Source organism: Pteropus vampyrus, unplaced genomic scaffold (assembly GCF_000151845.1).
Source record: "Pteropus vampyrus isolate Shadow unplaced genomic scaffold, Pvam_2.0 Scaffold31, whole genome shotgun sequence".
Lineage (NCBI taxonomy): Eukaryota > Metazoa > Chordata > Mammalia > Chiroptera > Pteropodidae > Pteropus > Pteropus vampyrus.
In genome coordinates this window covers 2,772,399-2,780,699 of record NW_011888812.1, presented here as the reverse complement: position 1 = coordinate 2,780,699, position 8,301 = coordinate 2,772,399, and positions in this window count along the sequence as shown.

The window sequence follows — 8,301 nt, the reverse complement described above, 5'->3', positions numbered from 1 at the left end:
GGTAATTAAGCTATTGACTCTTCTGAAAACCCACCTTTCCCTATCCAACTTTACAATCCGAGGCTGTAATTCAGCAAACCACATTACGCTTTGATAGCTTTTTCTTGAAGGTTCTACCAGTAGTGGGGGCTAGAACGAGCTTGCAAGGTAAGGGATGTGCTCTTTCCTGGGCTTGTTTTGGGTTTGTGTTTTTGTGGACTGTTTTGTTTTACCTATCAATATCACCTGAGCACCACTTTTTTACCTGACAGCAGCAGCTGATTCTAGAAGCAGTTGGCTCCACTTTCCAGTTCTTTCTCTCATTCCCAGAACGAGCCTCATCACGCTCCCAGAGATACCAGCACCGCATGGCTGCCCAATGTCCCCGCTTCAGGGGTCGGAGTTTCAGCTCAGCACCTGCTCTGCTCACTCACAGTCCACTGAGACTGTTCTGGATCGGCACTGGCCATTTGGGCACTCGGACTCCCGTCACTCTGTGACTCGACCACCACTAGGGCCTCAGGTCCTCGGCAGGATTTTCAGCATCTTCCCCACACGTGGGCAACTAGGGAGAAGGGGATCATGGGAGGTTTTTAAGGGTCAGGACAGCAGGCGGTGAAGCCTCACTTCCGCCGCATCCCCGTGGTCCATTTAACAGCAAGGGAGGCTGGGAACTGTAGTCCCGGCTGTGGCTTTTGTTGAACACCGAGCAGTCGTTGCCAACATGTCCTTTCTATGCTTCACTTAGTTATTAAAATGCACTTTCACAAATGAGACGAATAGTCAATAATAGATTTTGTATTGGCAAAATTACAGATTATTTGCCCCCGAAACTCCAGCGCTTAGGAGATGAGTGAAATCCATAAGGCTGAGAACCACCGTTAGGTGCTAACACCGCTGGCCTCGGATGCCTTCTTTATGCTCACATAAAGCGATATCTTGGATCTATTTACACTCATTTCTTATAATCTTTTTCCCTCTGAACACAGTGATGCATAAAACTTCTGTCTCACTATTACATGGAAAACCTATAATCATATGTCATCCTTGATTCCTAACATCAGGTTTATAATTATTTCCAGTGAACTAGCACATTGGAGACTCCAGACAAGTGTTGAAACTGGGACAACATTGGCCAAATTTTTTGAGCTCCTCAGAAGAAATTTTCTATTTAAAAAAAAAAAAAAAAAGGCAATACAGAGTGAGGAATAGTTTCTAAGTTCGTTTTGATATATTCATTGCTACCATTTGTTAACCCTGCTCTCATGATAGTTGCTTAAGTTAACGTATTTACACTTGGCTCTCTCATTAATCTTTGCAAACTATGAAATGTTTTGCATAAACCTCCACCTACCCATAAATTACTGTTGAATCTATATTGGGTAAGGTCACTGTAAAGATATAGGGCATCTGACTTTTAGAAGGCAAAGCTGACTATGAGACCCTCTTCTTGCCTGCAAAATAAAAACAAGTTTAGCCTTCAATGCTATTCCTATTTTTTTAATTGAATCAGAAGTTCTCAGGGTGAATAGACAGAACCCTTGTAATTAGTGCAGGAAGAATTTTTTAAACCCAAGTCAGGACTGTGGGAGGTAAAGAGGCAATTAATAGTCTGTCTCTCTCTTATATTCACAACAAAAAACACTTAAAAGGAGAAACATCATGCCAGCAGGGTTTTGTAAAGACTACTGTTTGTTTTTTTTTTCTGTAACTCTTGCAAATCCAGGATGAGCTTGACTGTGACTGACTATTACTAGAATATCATAAGTTCCAACTGCCTCATGAACATCAAAACCAATACATTAAAGACCTTCAGAAACCTACTCCTCTTCCTTTTTTTTTGCTTATTCAAAGGCACATTAACATCCACCAAGTCACTGGAGCTAGAAAACATAGAACTATTCTTGGCAGCCTCCTATGTACTGTATGCATATCTATCATTGCATGCATGATGTTGCATGGCACGTATTGATTATTATACTTACATCCCCTTCCAGCTACTTAAACACAGGAACCATTTCGTGATTGTTTTTATAACTCTAGTGCTTAGCACAGTGCTGGCACAGAGTAAGCACTAAGTAAATGGATTTGAACTCTTCCTCTTCTCTAGTGCTTTATTTCTGATCACCAAGTCCTGCCCACTTTTTTCTCTGAAACGTCTCTTGAATCCATCCTCTCCCTCAACATCCAGACCCTGTCACCCTCACTTGGACTACCCAGAATCTTCCAAACTGTTCTCTCTGACTCCAGGCTCACGCCTCCTCCATCTGCCCTCCACGCAGGCGCCAAGTTACCTTTCTAAAATACAAGTCTAATCAGGTTACCCTTTCGACTAATGACTTCAGTAGTTCCCAGCATCTGGAATACAGTCCAGATTTCTCAGCATGATTCTCAACACAGCCTACCTGCCCAAGTTCATCTCCAGAGACATGCCCCTGTGTGTCTGGAGCTCAAGCCGTTTCAAACAACTGAACAATTAATCAAGAAATATTCCTTTAGGCCTCTTTGGTTTCTTCTTTCTCCTTCTTCCACTTGAAATGCCTTTTCCACTCTCTTCAGAAAACTCCTACTCATCCATCAACACTAAATTGTCACTTCGGTGAGGCCAAGTCTTCAAATATTTGCTTATAGACCTTGCTCTTCTTCTAAATTTTGTGCTTCTTAACGGTGTCTAAATTATGATTGTACACCTGGTGTCCAATTCGGTTTCTGACACCATCGGCATTTACAAATATTTGTTAAGAATAATTGTGAACCAGTACCTAGGATTCTTTGGTATTCTGAAGTCCTAATTGGTACCTTCATTCTACAAAGCCTGGATTCCTGCTCTTGAGAATGACTCCCAAAACTTGTGTTATTTTAGTACAAATTGGAAACCTTCCAGCACCTCTACTCAAACTCACAGCCATGATAACAACACTTTTTAAGTAGCTAAAGAAAGTGAAAAACTGCTGGTGTTATAAATCTGAGACAAAGTGGTTTCCACATCATTCATTTAATACTGTAAAAGGTGAAGTGAATACCATGAACTGCCTTTAATTAGGAAACTGAGGCCTAGCTAGTAAATGGTAAGGCCAGGACAGGGACCTGTGCTCTCAACCACTATGGAAACCACCTCGGAGATTTCATTAAATGCCAAATGAAATCAAGCAAGTGCAGCCCTCAACACAAAGACTGCAAAATAGTAAATCCTTAATAAACATTGGCTGTTACTATTCTCATTACTATGGGTTAGGAGGACTAGAGCAATCATTCAGCTGAACTATAATCTAATCTAATCACTTGCCTATACCAAGCACCAAAATAGAATTGTTCACTTTTCTATGGCCTCAGAAGGAAAACAAAGGAGGAAAAGAGTGGCAACAAAATGAGAGTGTAGCTATGAAGGCAATTTACAAGTAAAAGGTATTCCAGAAAATGAATGGAGGTGTCGTGACAAAGGCAGGAATATTTGGAAGGGCACCACATCACTTGCATTTAATCGTCCTATTCCTAGTGGGAGGACTGTTCAGTTTTCTCCTTAACAATCACCATGAGCCTATGGAAAAGTGAAAAGGGCCTTATGTTGGATTTTCCAGTAGAGATAAATCACACGATAATTGTCTGTGTCCATGTGGGACCCAGCATGATATGGGGTGGGGGGAACCTCCCAAATCCATCCTCCCTCACTCTATTCCCACAAGACTCTTAGAGGGTATTCTCTTTCCAAATTAAACTGCCATGTTTTACCATTTGGCCTATTTCCTCCCCTCCAGATCACATGGATTCACTTTCCTCCCTTATGGTTTTACTAAAAGTAAAATAACAGCAACTGTCACTTAAAATAGCAAACCGGTTATTTTTCAATGAAAAGAACATGCTACTTATAGGCACATCATATATCTCAAGTGAAGGTCTCCTCTGTGGAACGCTCTATAGCATGCTGTCCAGTAGGACTTTCTGCAATGATATTCTATAGCTTCACTGTCCAATATGGCAGCCACTGGCCACATGTGCATATTGGGCTTTTGAAATATGCCTGCTACAACTGAGGAAATGAATGATTTATGTCATTTAATTTTAATAAATTTAAATAGCCGCACATAGGAAGTGACTACCATATTGAACAGAGCACCTCCAGAGACTATCATCCACAACTACTAATCAGTGTTGAATGGCTTCTAGGGTTCAGAATCTGACCCCCCCCCAAGACAATGAGAAAAGTAAACTTAGAAGAAGCCAGTCCTCTGAAGCTGAGATGACACATAGAGATGACCAAAACCAGATATTCCCAAAATTTCTTCCAGAAGAACTGAATCTCCAATTGGCCTTGGGCCACTTTACCAGTATTCAGTTCCAGCGTGTGAAGCTGTTATTCTTCTATCAGTTGTAAGTAAAGACAGGCTGCTGGCATTTAAGCAGCAGGAAAAGTCTGGAATTGACTGCCGTAATTGCAGCAAGTACTGAAAGAAGAAATTAAAAGTCAAGTATCACCAAAAGAAAAGCAGAATAATTTGTCTCTATTCTTACAGAAACATGTCCCTAGTCATGCCTTGGGCTGGCAACTGGAGTGATTTTCTGCCCTATGAAGATGAATTTGCTCAGGAAGAAGGGAAGGTGACAAGCTATGCAAAGCATGTAAAGAGCAAATGTGAAGGCTTTGCGAAGATGCAAGTGTGTGCAAAGGAATACAGGGCTTGTATTTCGAGAACAGTAGAAGCCGTTGGACTATTCGAAGCAAGGAAGACACATGATCAGTTCAGGTTTTGTAAAGATGGCTGTGGCTGCCGTGTGAAGAAAAATTTGGAGTCGAGCGAGGGGTGCGAGAGACCATTTAGGAGGCCTTTGCCATCATTTTGGCAAAAAGCGATAGAAGTGAGGACTCTGAGAACAGTAGAGCCAAAAAGAAGAGGATGGAGTCAACAGATATTTAGGAGCAAAATTTCCAGGGCTTCGTAATGGTTGGATAAGAGCTAAGGGGGAGGGTCCTGGTTTTCATAGCTAATGGAGGTGCTATGCCCTGAAGATAAAGATACCAGAAAAAAACAAGAGAAATAGGTTTCATTTTTGACACTTATGTCTGAAATATCTTTGATACAATATGATGGCTAGTAGACAGTTGGACATGTGCCTCAGGAGTTTAGGGGAATGGGTTATTCTATACTGCTGATTCCATTGGTTACAAAAAAAATCAAAAGAAAGTTTGGTGAAATGTCTCATTTCAACTCATAAAAGGCGATGTCTGAAAGTATTGTTAAGTAGAGCAAGGAGAACGTCTCCAGAATTCAGCTTTTACCAGTCACAGCTGCATCCTCACAGAACTTCAGGTTGCCTACCCTTGTAGAAGACCACATTCACGGCCAACACTGTGGCATGTGGGCTTTTTCTCGCATTGAAGACCTTCTGCTTCGCCGCACTTGCCTGCCCATTTTCCTGCCTCCTGGGCTGGACTGCTCTTGAAGTTTCAGTCCTTTCTGACATGAGACACTATCGACTGGATACTTCCTCAATCTACAGCCACATGATGCCTAAGTCCAGAGAAGGAGAAATTAGCTTGGGATCAAGGCTCCACTGCCCACCAAGGCCTAGCTTGAAATGAACCATAGCCCAGCTCCATCCTACTGTCATGTAGGAATAACCAGTATGGCTAGAATTTATGTATGATTTGTTAAGATAAGCTGAAAATGTGATTTTTTTTAAAAAAACTCTCTACTTTTAAATGCTTACATCAGATTTTTTTAAAGAAGACCATTTGGATCAAATGAAACTTCTCACGAGCCCCTTCTGTCCCATGGGCCACAATTTGTGACTTTTGGTCTCATGGGTGGCCTTCATTAATCATCCGAAGTTAATGCCCCTTCTCACTGGATCTGAATGCATCCTCAGAATCTATCTAGCTCAACACAGTCTCCAGGGAGATGATGATGCAAATATTCAGAGCTGCACAGGAGTTGAAACTTATTCTCCATGTCTGTTCTACTGCTGACCAATGCTACTCCACAGAAACACTGAGCATCACAAAATTGCCCAAAGTCCCTCTCCTCCCTTCGAGAGAAAAAGCCTTGGGGCACACACACAAAAGCCAGAATTCTTACAATGTCTATTTCTAGTAGCATCTATTGTATTATCTGAGTCTACAAACTATTCCCATTTCCTTTGCACCTTGTCTCTGCTCAGTGACCTCTTAAACGCCACTCAGTTTCAATTAAGTCAACATCCTTTTCTTTTTATTTTTCTATTCTCTTTTAACCTTCACCGCTTCTCTCAACTTTTCTCGAAATCTCAACAGCATTTCCCTAAACACCTTGTCCTGATTAAAAGCAAGACCCGGACACTTTTCTCTACATAATTCTCTAATATGATGATAATTGATGGAAAGCCTTTTCATACCCTGACCTCAGAATCCAAGGGCAATGGACGAATGTGCAAGCCCAGGTACTTCCTGTAAAGTGACTGGTTTTGTTTTAGCCTAAGTTTAAATGAATTGAAGAAAGAGGTCCCATTCATTCCAATTAGTAAAAAACAATCATTTTCCCATGTAAAATTAACGCTTAGCAGACACCTTTCCTTTGGAAGACATGGAATCAAACACTTCTAATTTGAGCCAAACAGGAGCATTAAGAAGATATATTTCTCTAGAACCGTACTCTATTGGGGACCTTAAATGCCAGTTATTGGCTTACATTTTAGCCAAGGTATAAAGATCCTTTTGCTGTTGTCTTTAAGGATCACCATTAAGAAAAGAACCAGCAGTTACTCCAATACTGAGTTTTCTTTGTCAGAGACAAAGGGAGGAGGAATTCCAGTCTCATATCTTGGAGAACGGGTGTGTTCCTTTGTGAGGGCTGCCATGACAAAGTACCACAAATGGGGGGTTGTAAATAATAGAAGTTTATTTTCTCACAATTCTGCAGGCTAGAAGTTCAAAATCAAAGCATCAGAAAGTTTGGCTTCTCCCGAGGACCTCTCTCTTCAGCTCGTCGATAGCCACCTTCTCCCTCTGTCCTCACAAGGTCTTGCCCCAGTGTGTGTCTGTGTCCTAATCCCCTCTTCTTATGATGATACCAGTCATATAGGAATTGGGCCCACTCAAATTATCTCATTTTAACCTAATTACCTCCTAAAGACCCTATCTTCAAATACAGTCATCTTCTAATGTCCTGAGTGTTAGGACTTCAACATATTAACTTCTTTGGCGTGGGAGTTACAGGGGATGACACAGTTCAATCCATAATAGGGTATTGAGGATAACCTGTATTAAAGCAGAGAAATTTTTTAGTGATAAGTCACAGGAACTAATTCATGTTTGTGAGAGCTAATAATAACAATAATTATCATCATCATCCAAAGAAAGACAAACTTCTAAGGCAGGAATGTAATCGTGCCTCAAGAAGGAACAAATAAATAAATAATAACAAATAAACTCAGTGATCGATGTTAAAAAAAAAGAGAGACAAGAACCAAGAACTTAAAACTCTCAAGACATTTTCTCTCTCTTCTCTGCTCCCTCTACAAATAGGCTGATTTTCTGTCCACATACCTCCTTTCTCTTCTCCTCCTTCCACAAGATACAAAAAGACCCCTAAGCTTCCGAGTCTTCAAAGGGCAGTTCCTGCCATTTATCCAGACATACTGGCCAGAAAAACTTCAGTCCCAACTTCCAGGGGAGAGAATCTGGTCGTCCCAGCTTGGGTCAGGTACTCACCACGGTCCAATTAGTTACAACTGTGGCGATGTGGTCACCTGTTTCAAATATGACTATTCTGGGCTCGCCCCTGTGAATGGGGTGATTCTTACTGGCCTGTGAATAGGATCAGAGATCTAAAATTGTTGCTATGTGCATGAAGATATTTTCCTGCATATTCCACTTTTTTTTTTTTTTTTTTTTTTTTTTGGTCAGATCTCAGCACCTATTTCTCTTCTACTAACTAGCCTGGCTAGATATTTCTCCTCTTAAAGCACAGACAATGGGTAACTATAGCAACTTGTTGTACAGGTAATTGCTATAAAACATCGCCCAGGGGTTATAAAGCCATGGAGACCCTGACCCCTACATTCGACTAGAGCATTAGTTCACAGCTAAGGTGAGTTTGTTGTCTCCAGAACAATCAATGTTTTACCTTTTAAAAATAAAGAAAAGTGTGTGTGCCACAATTCTGTCTGAAAGCTCAAGCATTGAAATGGGCCCAGGAGGTACAATTTCAAACAAGTCTCACCTTTTCATCTTCCAGGTTCATGACTTGGTTAGGTCTCAGTTGCCTCTAATCTTCTCCTTGGTCGTCTTGGCTTCAGCTGCCCACCATTTCCAGGAGCAGGCTGATGAGGAAAGATAGAAATTCAATA